Below are 16,293 nucleotides of genomic sequence, written 5' to 3'. Positions count from 1 at the left end.
AGGCATATTGAGTGGTCCTGGGTGAAAGCAATTAGATTAAAACAAAGGCACATTAAAGAGACTTTGTTTAAAGGCACTTTCAGCCTTTAACTTCAAGCAAACATTTGTTAGACATGATATTGTTGCAACGAATCCTTTCTCAATGCCGGTGGAGGAAGAAGATAGACCTTTAGTGTCTTTCCAGACTCAATGGCCACATTTGCCCGTAACCCGAGATCGCCAGATCCATGTTTCCAATTTGAAACCATGAATCGCTTTGCAGACATCTGTCCAACTGCAGTCTGGCAACCTCTGGTTTCAGGACAGGGTTTCCCTCCCTGTTCCTTGTCTTGAGGCCACATCCCAGCAGGCTTCATAGCGCTCATGTTCCCAGACTGTGAGCAAGGCATCAGCACATCACTAGAGCAGCTGCCCTTGACAACAATCTTAAAGGGGGGCATGCCAAGTGTGAGCGTGCCTTTTTGGAACGGTCCGCCTGCCATCAGCATGGAAAGGGCATTTACACCCCTTTAAATGCCATGCCATGCCAAGGCTTCTTTTGACAGTGATAGTACCACCACCCTCCTAAGAGCCCCGCAACAAAACTGTCCTGCACAAGCACGATTTGGGGGGGGGGTGACTTGGGGGGCACTATTTCCCTGTTACTCAGGAAAGGAAAGGGAACATGATGACTTCCTAGGATGGGATGTGTATATGAGGGAGGGCAAAGGATCCTGGGGAATCTGTCCTGCCGTGACCTAGGATGTTCTTGCAAGGATTCATCCAAGCAAAGCAGTCCATGTAGACCAAATCACATTCCTGCTCCCCTGGCAGGTTGCTGCCAGTGGGCTAGCACTCTCATGAGAGGCCCAGTACTGGCGAGAACTTTAGGACAAAACACCCTTGTGCAGACAGGGAAAGCTCTTGGTGCAGGGACGGATCTTTATGCTCGTTCAAAATTCCCAGGTTTGGACTGGCATTGCAGCATATGCGGATCTGCTGCTGCAAGGAATTGCGGGAGAGAGGAGCCCTGGTTTCCAGTGACCCCAGGAGAGTGTGGTTGCCATTTGGGGGCACAAACAATGGTGGACATGTCCAAATGGGTGAATGGGCTGGCAGAGGGCACACTTTGTAAGCTTCTTGGTGGTAGTCAGAAAGACAGGGAAAGCTGTTGGTGGGGTACCCATCCCTGCTGCTAGCTTGTATAGAGCAACCAGGCTAGGCAGAATCTGCCATCTGGCTCCCATGGTCTGACATTCTCATGAGAAAATGGCCTGTGGGAGAAGGGGGATTGCCATAGCTCATTATTAGTGATTCTGCTTCATACCCCTGTCCCCACAGATGGTTCTTCCATGAGTTGTGAGGGGGTATCCCCATGGCCTTACACTCACATGAGTGAGCGCTCCACTTAGGATCAGTATTTGGCATCATCGCATACGATGAATCACACCTTTCACTGGGGCAATGCTGATCCTGCTGCACGGCCCTTCTCATGGGTAAGCCTAGCGACCGCACAAATACCCCCAAGGGAAAGGGGGCCCCCTTCCCCAACATCATTGTACAAAAAATTGACCTTGGCCATTTGAGAATCCCTGGTTGGGGCTGCCTTTTAAGTCCAACCCCAGGTATCCCCACCCTGCCATATGTTTCAGTGACAGTGCTCTAATGGCGTGCCCTGCTTATGTTACCACCTGGAGTGCTTGTGGACATACATCATTGTCGCATCATTTTAGGGGAGCAAGGCACTTAGTGTCCATCCTGTCATCCTGTCCTCTTTCCCTCCTGCTTTCCAGGAAGGGGAGCAAGGGACACAGTGGGGAGAAGGAATGCCCCTGTGTGACTTGCCTTTGACAGGCTGACAGACTTGAGCTAGGATGTGGTGGCATCCCTGTTGCCAGGCAACTGCTTTGTTGGATCAGAGATAGGAGGGGCAGGGGGTGCTTAGAGAGGCAGCCAACAAGAAGCTCTGCAGGCATGAAGCGGGTGCGATCCTGGGTGAGTCCATTTCACCATCTCTATTATTGTGGTTTCAGAACTGTGCACAGAACTGTGCACAGAACTGTGGTTATGGTGCCATCCATGTTCAGACATAACACTGCGGATGCCAAACTTCAGGTTTCGGTGACATACCTTACTGCCAACCAAAGGTTCAAACTGGAGTTGGGTGAGGCAAACTGCAGGTCACTTTCGGCTCCAAACTGCAGTTGCATGAATTTGGATGTAAAGGAGTTCCAACCCCTGCCCTGTTTAACTCTGGTTTCACATTACATCCAAACACGGTCCATAGGTCTGTGTTCCAAAGACAGCTGATCACACACAGACTTAAATGCACCAACAGTGACAGCCACTTTAGAAGAGAAACTGCCTTCTGAAGGCCAGACAAGTCCAAAAATTACAACTGGTTTAGTAATTACAAGAAGTAAAACATTAAAAAGGGAGCCATGAGAAAAATTGCATTTGCATGTTAATCACTCCCTTTGGTATTGGTAGTACTTGGAGGCCATGCCCAGAAACAAAAACGGGGATTTCCTGATTTGAAATATATTAACTTCTGTGTTCAGTGAGACTTTCCCTATTTCCAGTTCCAAAATTAAAACATGCTTTAGAATTTGAGACATTTTAGGATACTCAGTCCTGAGTCTTTTCTCCTAGTTTCCTGTTTAGGTCTCTTGTTGGGAAGTTCCTGCCTACAGAGGCAGACCTTTGCTGTAGAACTGAACTATGGGCAATTCACACTTTGGGCCAAAATAGACATAATCAGGATCTCCCATGTTTTCTTTTCTTTTGTTTTGTTTCAAATAAATATGTGATAGCAGCTGGGGAGGCAAAGACCACATCCCCTGGGGAGAGAGAACCCTTTCCACTGTGCCATTTTCAAGATTAAAGCTGTTCCCCTGAAGCTGCTATGTACCCCACTGAGGGAAACATACAAATGCCTGTAGAATATCCATCTATTTTTACCTGAAGGGTAAACAGCAGCTTGTGGGGGGCGGGGAGGTCAGCACTCCACTGCGTTAAACAATTTTTAAAAAGACTACAGGCAATCCGGATCATGGCTCTCTTGTGCCCTTGGCAGTGTCCCCCACTTTGGTGTTCTCAGCTGACCTATACTTCCATAGAGATGCTGTTTGTGTGAACTGATGGCTCCATGTGTGGGCTGCATGTTATGTTGATGATGATGATGATGATGATGATGCATTTATATCCCGCTCTTCCTCCAAGGAGCCCAGAGCGGTGTACTACATACTTAAGTTTCTCCTCACAACAACTCTGTGAAGTAGGTTAGGCTGAGAGAGAAGTGACTGGCCCAGAGTCATCCAGCTAGTATCATGGCTGAACGGGGATTTGAACTCGAGTCTCCCCGGTCCTAGTCCAGCACTCTAACCACTACACCACACTGGCTCCCAAATTATGTCAGTTGAATTTGCATGATTGCAACACTTCACTTGGAAAAGGCCACTTGGATCTTGGAAATGACCCTCATATGGAGGTGCCAGTTCACACAAATTATGCCTCCACATGAGAATGGGCCAACTGCATTCCTGCTGAAGATCCCGAGTGCTCCCTGAAAGTTTTTGTGGCAGCTACCATCAAATATGGCTCTGCTAGCTGAGCAAAGAGGTACCTTATAAAGTGGTTATTCTTCTCTTATATTTAGCAGGAGGAGAGCAACCATCCCTATCTAACCTTAGCACAGCATCCCTTCAGTGGCTGTCACTGGTTTTTACCTTTTTAAGATTGTGCATCCTTTTGGGAAAGGAGATCATCGTATTTGTTTTTGGTTTTTTTAACCGTTTTGTGACCATTTGTTGAAAAGTGGTATAGAAATATCCATAGTAATATTAATTGTATGAATATAGGGATGTACTGAATACTTGTACCTGAACATTCTTGATGCAAAAGGATGAGGGACTTGCAGAGAATCAGAAATGGTCCCTAGCCCCTCCTCCAAAATTGCCTATTTCTTTGATGCCCAATCAAGGCTCCAATTTGTTACTGCTTCAGGGCCTTCCCCCCCACCCCACCCCAGAAACAAGTGAGTTCTCATGTAGCCAATGAGATCACATCACTGAGAGCACATACAGCTAATTCAGAGTGCAGGCAATTGAGGAAGCATTCAAGAAACATTGCCCATACTCTGAATTTGTTTCCTTTGTCCTCAGTGATGTCATGTAACCAAATTTGATTGGCTATGTGATGGCCCAATTGCTCGGAGAGGAAAGAGGCTCTGAGCCCTTTCTCACAATCAAGTGAGAAGGGCTTGGTGGAGGGAGATGGGGAAGGCTGCTCAAAATTACCTTCCCCACAGATGATCCCTTGCTGCTCCCTGCACAGACGATTATGGGCAACCCCCAGCAGTGCAAAGGGTCAGGGGACAAGATGTGTCCTCCCAGCCCTCGGAACTCCCATAATGCAGCACACGAGATGGGAAATGGGATTAGGCGAGAAAGTGCTCCTTTAACCTCATTTAAGAGGGTGGCTGTGCAAGCGGGTTTGCTGCAGCGGCGGAAGCTGCTCGGCTGTTGTGGCTTCACACACGCAGGCAAGAGCGGGCTCGGTGGCCTTCTCCCACTCTTGGCTGCGCATGTGAACAGCCTTGTTGTGTGCTCACACACTCACTCCCTTGCACTCTCTCTGGAACTTTGACTACCTTGATATGTTTTCTGGCCCTAGCTAATATGTCCTAAGAGCTGTTCATCCTTCCAGCCCTTAGGCCAATTAAGAGAACAGTGCTGGTTTCATTTTTGTTGCTGTTAGGTTCCAGTGACGCCCACACAATGGGTTTCAGTTTCACCGGATAACCTTTTTACCTTTAGCTGAAATTGATCAACTTTAAAACACACAAATTGTGTTTTTGTGGCCCTTTTTCAACAACAAACAAACAAACAAACAACAGGTAACCATTTTACAACTAAATACAAACACAACCAAATACAAACTGGAGGAACATTCTGCAGACACTTAATTCTTCACCTTTTGCGTCCCTCACAAAATCACCAAGAGTGGGGAGCTCCAAACAGGTCTGCCAACTTAGGGAGACTATTTCATCCCAGCGCTGGCCCTATATGTGTCCAAGCAGTTGTCATGACAACACAATCAGCTTGAGAGCACCCCAAAAGAAAAGGGCCAGGGCTGTACCCCAGGAATGATGAGTGCACTACCGAAACCAAATGGACAGAGGTTTTCATTGGGGCATCTATGCTTTAGGCAAAGCCTCCCTGGATTTGTGAGATCCCACTGTATGTTTGGCAGAGGAACCATATTGATCCCATGCTATTTCCCTGGTTTTTGTTTGAATTATTTGAGGAGATATGTTTCTTTTGATATGGTTGGTTGGGTGTGTATTAAATGGGGAAGCATTTCTTGTTTGGGGCAATCAAACATACAATATGTCTCCATGCACTGCACACAGTAAGCTTGGCAGAAAGGAGACAATCCATAGATAATTGAGCCTGATCCTCAGTTTGCAGCCTCTGACCGAATGGTTACACTTCCCTTCATTACTTCTCCTGAGAGTGACAATGCTGCCTGATACTTTAAGATCCTGCTGACGCTCAGAGAGGATGCAGCTGCTGCACGTTCCACCCCACTGGTCATCCAACCCATTTGTTCTCTTACATCTCCCACCTGCTGTACAGCAAAACTAGTGCTACCATAGGTAAGAGGGAAGTAGCTGAAAGGCTACTGGAACTGCAAAGCAGAGTTGCAGTGGCTGCATTCTCTCCCAATGTGACAGAACTTTTAAAGAGACAGGCAACAACGGCTCCAGATTGCGGTCTGGCCATACGACTTAGAAGCACATGCAGGATGGCTTTAGGGGCTTTCTGAGTGGCCCCTGCACCCTGAATAGGTGAGGCAAGCATCATTAGGCTGAACACAGTCAAGTGATAGGAGGTGATGTTTTGGTAGTTTCTGTAGTCTTGTGCCTCCACATTTCTAAGGCCACCTGTATCTGAAACTATGATGTTTTTCCCCCAGCTAATTGACTCCATTCTAAACAGGCCTTGGGTGTACAGGAGTGATGGGAAGAGAAGTGTCGAGAAATGACATGATTACCCAACAGCAGCCTAGCAAAAGATTAACCTTGGTGCTGTGGATGGTTGATGATTACAGCTAAGAGAAACTCTGGAAGTTTCGCTTGGCAAGTGGGAGGTTGTATTTTGTTTTGCAAATGATGCCTATCGTATCGAGGCTCTGTTTTCATCCAGGAAATCTAACTGGTTGATGACCTTCCAAAAGAGGAAGCAACATTCAGGACTTGTTCACACATTAAGATGGAGTATTATTACTTGTGGTAAAGAAACCAGTTGTTTCAGCCAAACCATTAATCACTTGCAATGGGGAGAGCCCTCCCAGTCAGATTCGGAACTGGGCTCAGCCAAAAAGAACCAATTCTCTAAAAACATGGGAAATGGTGGCAGTTATCCTGAACCCACTTTGGACTCCATCATGCTCCTGGTCACATCATCTCTCTGATGGCACGCTGCTTCCACTGTGTGCCCGATGCCAGGAATTCAGGGACATATGGTTTACCCAGTCCTACTGAAAGATCTCACTACTTGTCCCTCTTCCTATCTGAAATTATTGTTGCCGGCAAAACAGCAACATCCAGTCTTTGCTGGCAGGAGAACTCCACTTCTCTCAGAAGTAGGAATCAAACCCACACTGCCTGTTTCACACTGTGCTGCTCATTCCCACTGAGCCTACTCACATTATTGCTTACAGTGCCTTGCTGTTGATATTTCCATTCTTCCTTCTCCATCTGCCCCCTTCCATCCCTCTCACTTGCAGACTGCTTGTTTCCATTACTCAGACCTCAACAGAAATGTTGTGTCTGGCGTTAGGAATATTAGCTGTGGGGAAGTGTTGATACCAAAGGGCGCCTCTAACTCTTCTCCGGTAGTCTTTGGGTTCTGTATGCACACTCCTGTGATCACTGGGCTATGGAAGCTGGTGAGCAGGGAAGCACTATGGGCTCTTCCACTTGTGCATTGTATGTGGGAGATGGTGTGGAATGGGCTTCATGCCACCATCTCAGCATTTCTGCCACTGCTACATGTTGAGCAGATGAGCAAATGAAGCTGCCTCATGCAGCCAGTCAGACCTTGATCTTGGTCCTTCTAGATCAGGTCTCTCTACTCTGACTGGAAGCAACAATCTGGAGTTTCGGACGGTGGTTTTTCTCAACACTGCTTGGAGGCATCAAAAACTGAACCAAACACCTTCTGCATGCAAAGCAGGTGCCTCTACCACACTGCCTTCCGTGCATGATGATTGGCTGATTGGTGCCTTCCATGCAGGAGGCATTATGGAGGCATTGCTGGCGAACGGCACCATGATTGATGGATGGGCAAAGTCATTGCCAGGAACTCTGGGGGCAGTTGTAAGATACTAGGCCCTAGGCATCCTTACATCAGGAAACTGTGTAAAGCAGGAGGTACAAGGCACTGAGACAAAGGCCTGAGGAGGAAAATCCTGTACCCAGGAAGGCAAGTCAACACAAAGCTAGAAGCCACGCAGACACAATCACAGATGTTTATTGCCCTATCATTGAGGCTTTTATTGCTCTACCTAGTCAGCGGGCCCAAAGGATGGCCTGAGAAGGCAGAGTCACTTCAGAGCCTGAGCATTCAGCATATCCCAGAGAACCTTCCGACCAAGAAGCTCATGACATGGGGCAGCAGTGAGCAAATCGGGACATTCTCAGGCAGCTGCTGAGAGAATGGCAGCTGTTGTTAGGTTGGTCCTTTTTGCTGCTGCTCTTGGCTGACATCCAGACTAAATTACCCAATAGAACTACTCAGGAGTTACTCTAAAGGTCTACTTAATTCCAATAGGACTTATGTCAGGTAGTTTAGTCAGGATGTTAGTCACTAATGGCCGTTCTCATGACCATTCCAGGCAGAGCTGGGGAGGGCGAGAAAGGGGAGGCATGGCTCTGTGGCCACTTGTGCCACACACCCAAACAACCGGGGTATGAGTGATCACTGAGTGGTGAAGGGCTGGAGGGAAATCAGGCTCCGCCCTCCGCAAGGCATTGTGCGGGGCACCCTGGCCACCCACTTTGCGGCTGCTCAAGCTGCAGGCAGCCCAAACAGCCACATGACTGGGGACTAGGGTGGAAGGGTACGCTCATGCTCTTCTACCTCAGTAAAAGCCCGGGGAGAGAACTCTTTGGATGATCCAGTGGGGAAGCACCAGCCTCGGACCCTATTAGGGTTCCCTGATGGGGACTCTTACCCCGGGTTTGCAACTATTTATAGCAATAGCAATAGCACTTACATTTATATACCACTCTATAGCCGGAGCTCTCTAAGCGGTTTTCAATGATTTAGCATATTGCCCCCAACATTCTGGGTACTCATTTTACCGACCTCGGAAGGATGGAAGGCTGAGTCAACCTTGAGCCCCTGGTCAGGATCGAACTTGTAACCTTCTGGTTACAGGGCGGCAGTTTTACCACTGCGCCACCAGGGACTCTTTTTAAGAACCCCTCCAACTATTTCTGTGTAGGAGGAAGTGTCCGGAGTTCTAGTGATCCCGCTGCACACGCCGTGGGGGTGGCGCAAATCTCTCAGTGGCAGCAGGAGGAGCGCATTCGTATGCTGCTGCTGTGCTAGCAATTCCCATCCCACTTCCCCAGCCAAGTGTTGTTTTGCAGCAGCCTGCCTCCTCGTTTTCTCAGTGGCTCACTGTGACTGGCTCAGTGGCCCCAAAGACAAGGAGGGATTTTTTCCCATCGTGAGAACCACCGGGCTCAGCGGCGAGCCCGGTGGCTCTTCAGCGGGTAACCCACTAAACGACCCCCGGTGCTTAAACCAGGTTTGCAGAGCAAGCGCTCTGCAAACCCGGTTTTTTCAATCGTGGGTTGGCACGGCGCAGCTCTGCACCATGGCAACTCACGAGTAGACCCCCAACCCAGAGGCTGAAAGGCAGCCTCCTGGCTCGGGGGTCTCTCCAGCATGCCCTGCACACTCACGCAGGGCATGCTGGGGTTTCCGAGGGCCACACGGCCCCCAATCCTCCCAGCCCCCGCTGGCTCCATGACAGAGCTGGCAGTTGTGTAGGTGGCCACTGCGGCTGCCTGGAGCAGATTGCCTGCTCATGTGCAGTGCTAACCCTCCCCAGGTGACTCCCACTGATCGTGGGAACCGCCTCTTTGGCTATTTCCACCATCTGGACCTGGCAACCCGAGGTCCTATCCCGGCACTCCACATGAGTAGCCCTGCCTCATCCCCATTGTGTTTTTGAATTCGCTATGAGGAGAGCAAAAGAGTCTAACTATGTCACACCAGCATTAGCTCTTGCATAGTGGCAGTCGTAGTTAGATCATCGGGTGGGCCTACCCATCAGGCAAGGTGCCGCCAACCCATGTTCTCTGCATGAACACTGAAGTGTAGTGGGTTTAGCACAGACAATTGCACTTGCTCCCTCTCAGAGAACGGACACCTGGCCTTTAACAGTTAACCACACAGCAGAAGTATGAGTGGGCTGGGAAATGAAAACCAAAGGGCCCTCTCGAGACCTTTCCCACATTGCATGAGCTGACAGTAAACAGAGAGGCAACCCCTCTCAGGGGCATTGCAGCAAAAGACCTTCTCAAGTATGTGTCTGGCACATCTACAGCACTTCTACAGTCCAAAGTTCCATCCATTTCATGGGCTTCCCAGTGTGCCTACTAGGAATCCAGTATGACTCACCCCCAACATTTGGTACAGGTGCTGACATGGCATAATGACTAAGTGACTATGAATCCAGCAGTCCTTGGTTCAAATGTCTCTTCTGCCACAAACTGCCTTGGAGGCCCTAAGTAAGTCACAGCTTTAGTCTCCACCTGACCCACCTTACAGGGTTGTTGTAGGGGTTACAATATGATGTCTGTGACATGCTTTGAACTCTTGGAAGTGCTATGTAAAAGCTAAGTATTATTAAATCTGCAAGGCTTGGGAGACTTATTCATAAGCAAAAAGCTTTTCAGCTCATTCCTGAGCCCAGAACCTAAGAAAAATGCCGGAGAGTTTATTTGTGGGTATTTTCACAACACGACCGTTTCAAACTGCAGGCCTGCAGCCAAAGGTTTGCCTCATTATTTCAACTCAGTGATGTGTACACTTTAGTCTTCCTTGCCTCTGAAGCTCCTGGCCAGGTCAACCTCTTCTCTCTGTTCCTTTTCTTTCTGGCATCCTCTTCTCATCTCTGTAGACCACCCCCAGGACTTCTTCTTTCTTGGCTCCCCTTAATCCTTTGGGCTGCTCCTGCATTCTCAGTCCCCTGCCTTCTCCTTTCCAAAGACCCTGCAACTCCAGTCTTTGGGGCTATTCTCACGATCAGGCAAAATCAGGCAAGGAGAGCCTAGCCCGATTTTGCCTGATCGTCGGAGCCACCGGGCTCGCAGGCGAGCCCGGTGGCTCCCAGGTGGTTAACCCGCCTAAGCAGCCCACCCCTAAAACCAGGTTTGCAGAGCAAGCGCTCCGCAAACCCAGTTTTTTTTAATCGTGAGTAGCTGTGGCGTGGCTCCACGCCATGGCTACTCACGAGGAGACGCCTGGAGGGGAGGCGGAAAGCCGCCTCCTGGCTCCAGGGATCTCACCAGCATGCCCTGCGCGTCTGTGAAGGTCATGCTGGAGCTTGTGGGGGGCCGATCGGCCCCCCGCTCCCCCAGCCCCCGCTGGCTCTGTCACGGAGCCAGCAATTGTGTGGGCAGCCGATCCGGCCGCCCAGGGCTCCAGCCATGCTCGTGTGCAGGGAGAGCGGTTTTAGCCCGCTCTCCTCTCTCAGCGCCCCAAACCGGATCTCACTGATCTTTCTGTTCCCTAGAGGCTTCTTTCTGTTCCCTAGAGGCTTCTGCCTGCCTTTCCTGATTTGTGCTATTCAGCCACAGGCAGCCAGAAAGCTTTCTGCTTGTTCTGTGTCACTAGGGCAGCCTAGGGTCCAAGAGGGTGGGAGATCCATGGAAGACGATGGTGGGAGATCCATGATCAGAACCTTTGTGTTAAAGAAGAAAAAAGTTCAAGAGGAGGAGGAGGAGCACTGGGGAAATGGGGTTAACTCTTTCCCCCGTGTTGCTTTCGAGAGTTAAAGCCTCCTTCCTCACCCCAACAAACACAACTGCCTTTTGCCCTCCAACTGGAAACGTTTCCACAAAATCTCACATCCCTGGTGGCTGCTTGTAACAGTTTAAAAAACCACAGCACGGCTGATTGTTGATCTCCCACCATCTTGTCTCATTTGGCCTTTAGCCAGGCACTGCCAAAGGCTTCACCACCACAACACCCCGGGGATGGGCCAGTAGCTAAGTGGTGGCGCATCTGCTTTGCATGCAGAAAGTCTCCGTTACAATCCCCGGCAGCATTTCCAGGTAGGGCTGGGAAAGACTCCTGCCTGCAGTCTTAGAGAGCTGCTGCCAGTCGGTGCATGTAGAGAATGCTTAGCTAGATAGACCAATGGTCTGACTTGGTAGAAGGCAGCTTGCTGTGTTCATTCTGATGTAAAGAAGTTAACAATTCACCAACTGAGATGAGCAGACATTTAGAAAGGGTTACCACACAGACCTGTTCAAGGAAGTATGTCCTCATATTAATGAGGGAAGTATGCCCTCATATTCAGGCCATGACTTCAATCCTAGCTGAGGTCAGGAATAGACAAAATAGTCTTCCCAGGCAATGATTCAGAGCTGTGGGTGGCAAGGACTTATATTTAACTGCACAGTCAGTGGGTAAGCAAACAAGAAGTGCGAAGGGAAAGAGGGCAACAACACTCTGGACACTTTTCTCTTTGGAGGAGCTCCTGCAATCTGCAGTATTTTTCTCATGACTTTCCAGAATCTTTGTAAATGTCCATCATGAGGAATCTTACCCATCTTTCTGCCAAAGCAGTGAGAAGGTGAAACAGAAGATTATTCCAGTGCTGTGTAGTTCCGTAGACCCATTCAGACACTGAGCTATATGAGTGGAGAGATGTCTGTGCACTCGTACATATGTTTGTGAGAATTACTGTACCTGTGTTCATTTTAAAAGTGAACAGGACCTTAAAATGCATGGCACAGATAGGAAGTGTACTACTGTACCTGCGTTCAGCATAGCATGTGAATGACTGTACCCGGGTACAGATCTGTATTTGTGTACAGTGGATACTCGTTGCACAAGTGTTGAACATAACGTGTAAATGCTCCATACCTGTGTACACTGTACACTCATTGTACGAGTGTTGAACATAACATGTGAATGGGCCTTGTGTAATGTTGCCCAATCTTTAGACAAAACCTTCAGTCAGAGGTTGGCCCGGGTATTGTGGTACCTGCTGCAAGCTTCAAAATGCTACCTTGCCCCATGCCCTGGTGCAGACCAGCCCTCTTTCAAAAGGGATTTTAAATTGTTTTAATGTTTTAACTGTGTTTCTTATCTGTTTTATTGTAAACCGCCCAGAGACATGAGCTTTGGGTGGTATACACATATGTTCAGTCAGCACATAAATAAATAAATAAATCCCTTGCAAGCTTGAAAGCACATGCAGGGCAGGGAGGAGGAAAGGTTGCCAGCAGCCTCCACTCCTCTAATCATGCTTCTTGCAAGCTTTGCAAGGAGTGTAAAGGGAGGTACTCCCTGCACAGTTTGTAATGGAGAAGATCAGTCCCAAAGAGCTGCTCTGATATCTTGCTGCCCTGCTGCATCTCCCAACAACCTGCTGCTTGAGGCATCTGCCTCACCTTGCCTCATGAAAGGGCCACCCCTGCTTTCAGTCATTGCATAGATCTCGGTTTCCCTTCTTTCTGGAGCCATCCCTTTAACTCAATTGAAATCTGAAGAACAGGCACCACAGCTTCCCCCCCTTCACATTTACTCTACATGGAATGCATTTACTCTCCACAGAAGCAGCCTTTTCTAGCTGGTCTGTGCTTTATTTGTGGCTTATAGAGTTCTTTTTCTGTGTGTGCGCTTGTGTTTTGATCCCGCTGTGTTAGATACACATCTACACCCTACTGTAAAGCACTATAAAGCAATTGATTTTTTCTACATTTCTCTGTCTGTATCTCTGCTGATGAACAATTCAGATTTGTGTGCTTGTGTGTGTGTTTCTATTCTGACCCCACTTGTTAGCTACAAATCTACACTTTGCCAGTTATTGCTAATGCCTAGTCCTGGCTCCACCTCTGCAGCTGCCCACAATTGGCTAGACCTCTCACTACATGTGGCTCCACCCATTGCCTAACACCCCCCCCCCCCAATTCCCAGGAACCACTAGCCATCACTGGGCTTAACATGGAGCTGGGATAGAAACAACTCCACCAAAGAAAGCCCATTCATTTCTGGGGTGCTTTTTCTCCCAATTGACTTAACGTGCAGGTAAGATTTTGACAACAAGAGCATAGCTGGGAGTGCAGTGGTTTGCTTGGTTACACACTTTTTCACAGCTGGGGATGGGAAGCTACCCTCAAATGCGGATGAGGATTAAAAATCAGGTAATGAGGCTTGGGTTGGAAGGAATTTGAGCCAGAATCCTAGAGCAACCATATCCTCATAGTACTGAAAAACTAGTACAACAATACTGCAATATTGGAATATGTAACTAAGTCCCCTCCCCTTCTTTTACATATAAAAGAAATGACATTTTTGTCTTTTTCCAACACCTTTTCATCTCCTCCCCAGAGCATCCATAATTAGGCTTCCTAAGAATACTTACCAGAAAGTATTCTATGTGAAAATATTCTGTGAATTCTGTGTGACTTATTTCCAAGTAAGCATGTTTAGGACTGGGCTTCAGTCCTTCATCTCCCTCTTCCTAGCCTTTTGTTTTTGTTGTTGTTGTTGTTTTAAAAATAAATAAGGTTTATAGCCGGACACATCCTAAAATCCATAGCCCAGGCTGGGCAACTGCAGCTGCAATGTAATAAGCACATAAATAAAGTTTATGGCTAAGCTGGCCTGACCCGGCATTGCCCTGAGGTACAGAAGCAGTGTCTTGTCATTAGTATGCAGAACACATATCCCCTTAATGTCTGCTCATTTGTTCTCAGCCCAACTCAGCTCTATAAATCTCCACAAAAGGGCAAGGCAGGGCTTGGGGAGAAAGCAGGGTTAGGGTTGGGGCTGAAGGGAGATAGGGCTGGAGTTCAACCCACTGTATTCAGCTGGCACTGCCTCCAATGGGAGGAATTATTTGGGGGAGGGAGTGGAGAGATGGGATTTAATCCATTTTAAAGATGAGGGTTCCCCCCTTTTCTCTCCACAGTCCAAGGCCTACAGCTCTATTGTGTCTCATGTTATCTCTGGGTCTAAATGGACAAGTCTTGTTGAGAATTGCACGGCTTTTTTGTTTGGAAAGAGAGCAGGGAAATATTAACACGCTGTGTCTTAAACAAGGAACCAGTGCACGTGATGCCAGGCACCTTTGGAATCACTGAGCAGCCTCCAGTTATGCAATATCACTACTCAGGAGTTACTTTGCAGGACTGCTTAATTTTCAGGAGTAAGTTAATCTGGATACTGCTCCATATCTTTTTGTATCTTTCCGTTGCAGGTTTGCCCATCAATAGGATGAAGCCACAACCATACGAAGAAGAGTGATTAAGATGATGGGAGGAGTTGGACAGGACAAGTTGTCTTAGGCTGCCCATCTATCAACAATAGAAGTCCAAGAGAGAGATGCCTCCTTTTGACTCGGGTATCTCTGGTACTGACAGGTTACACCAATAAGACAATGGGCCAGTTATTTTTATTTTATTTATTTATTTATCAAATTTGTACACTGCCCCAAACTTTCATCTCTGGGTGGTTTACAATAGCATAAAACCAGTTAAAAACATATACCAAAAATTTAAAACAATTTAATGATTTAAAAATGAACCAGAGATTAAAACCCAAAAATTTAGGAAGCTGAGAAAGCTTGGGCAAAAAGATGAGTTTTCAGGTGTTTTTTGAAAACTGCCAGAGATGGGGAGCATTGTATCACAGCAGGGAGCGCATTCCACAATCGCAGGGAAGCGACCGAGAAGGCTCATCTCTGTGTAGCCACCAAATGAGTTGGTGGTAGCTGGAGACAGACCTCCTCAGATGACCTCAATGGGCGGTGGGGCTCATAGTGAAGAAGACGCTCTCTTAGATACCCAGGGCCTAAGCCGTTTAACTAACACTTTGTATTTTTTCCAGAAACCTATTGGCAGCCAGTGTAGCTCCATCAGTAAAAGAGTAACATGGTCTCTCCAAGATGACCCAGAGACCAACCTGACTGCTGAATTCTGAACCAACTGAAGCTTCTGGACTATGTACAAAGGCAGCCCCATGTAGAGCGCATTACAGAAGTCAAGTCTGGAGGTCCTTCACATAACAGTATACATAATAGTCACCATTCTCCAGAAAAAGAGCAGTACTCAAAACTACTTACACAATACAATAAAGATAATACAATACTACAGGTTGGATCCCAACTAGCATTTGTGCAAGTGCCACCCCGCTTTCCCCACACCATGCTTTACACCATTCCTGAGGGTCCTCTAGCCCTCAGAATTGACTTTTAGGGGGCGCAGCACAGAAGAGGCAGTGAGAAAGCTCTGTTCTGTGAATGGTGTGACACTCAGGGTTCTCTGTACCACTGAAGATTAAGATTTGCAACACTTTAAAGAAGTGTTTCTCAACTGATGGAGATAAAGATTCTCAGCACTTGGATGGCTCACAGCTGCATGTGTGAACTAAAAAGCATTGTCCCTGAGGCGACACACAAGTTGTACAGGAGGTATTTAAACTGTGTTAGCTCATTCAATTATACAAGCCACTCCTGAATCTGCAGTCATCAAGGCACTCACTTGATATAAAGGATGTTACTACCTGGGCTTTATAAGCATTGAGGGTAGAGTTGTAAACAGATTGAAAAAGTAAGGAAGGAAATATCAGGGAACATCAGAACATGCCTGCCTGTTTCATTGGAAGGATATTTGGGGTGGAGGGAAGACCTATAATGCTGAGAATATTGACCTTGTTTTAATACATATTCTTTACCATTGTTTCCCTCTTCTGCTCTTCTTATTCCTGAGAATAATCACATGGGCAATCCCAGCAAATCAGGTATCATGAAGTGAATGAGGCACTGTCACAATTATATGTAGTCCACCAGAACTATGTGCTGATGTCATGAGGGCAAATGAAGCAGCATTGTCCTCATTCTCAATGCATGGACACTTTCACCCTCTCTCAGTGTAATCTTCAATGAATTGTTCCAAAGTGGGGGTGTTCCATGAAAGTGTCCCTCCTTTTGCTCAGTTAACAGCCTCACTTAGCAGATATAAAAACTCTCTTTAACTTCTGACAGACCATTCGGTTT

General features: G+C 47.6%; 1 long non-coding RNA gene across 2 annotated transcripts; it reads left to right on the top strand.

The window, feature by feature from the left end:
* Nucleotides 1-1,921: 1,921 nt before the first annotated feature.
* Nucleotides 1,922-15,332, top strand: LOC128346712 (uncharacterized). Of its 2 annotated transcripts, none has more exons than XR_008317149.1 (3): nucleotides 1,922-1,974; nucleotides 14,497-14,640; nucleotides 15,126-15,332. It is a non-coding gene; the product is annotated as an uncharacterized LOC128346712 (long non-coding RNA). The 2 variants fall into 2 exon arrangements; XR_008317148.1 differs by having other exon boundaries at nucleotides 14,497-14,649.
* Nucleotides 15,333-16,293: the final 961 nt, after the last annotated feature.

This window comes from Hemicordylus capensis, chromosome 2 (assembly GCF_027244095.1).
Source record: "Hemicordylus capensis ecotype Gifberg chromosome 2, rHemCap1.1.pri, whole genome shotgun sequence".
NCBI classification, from domain to species: domain Eukaryota; kingdom Metazoa; phylum Chordata; class Lepidosauria; order Squamata; family Cordylidae; genus Hemicordylus; species Hemicordylus capensis.
This window is presented reverse-complemented; position numbering and strand designations above follow the sequence as displayed.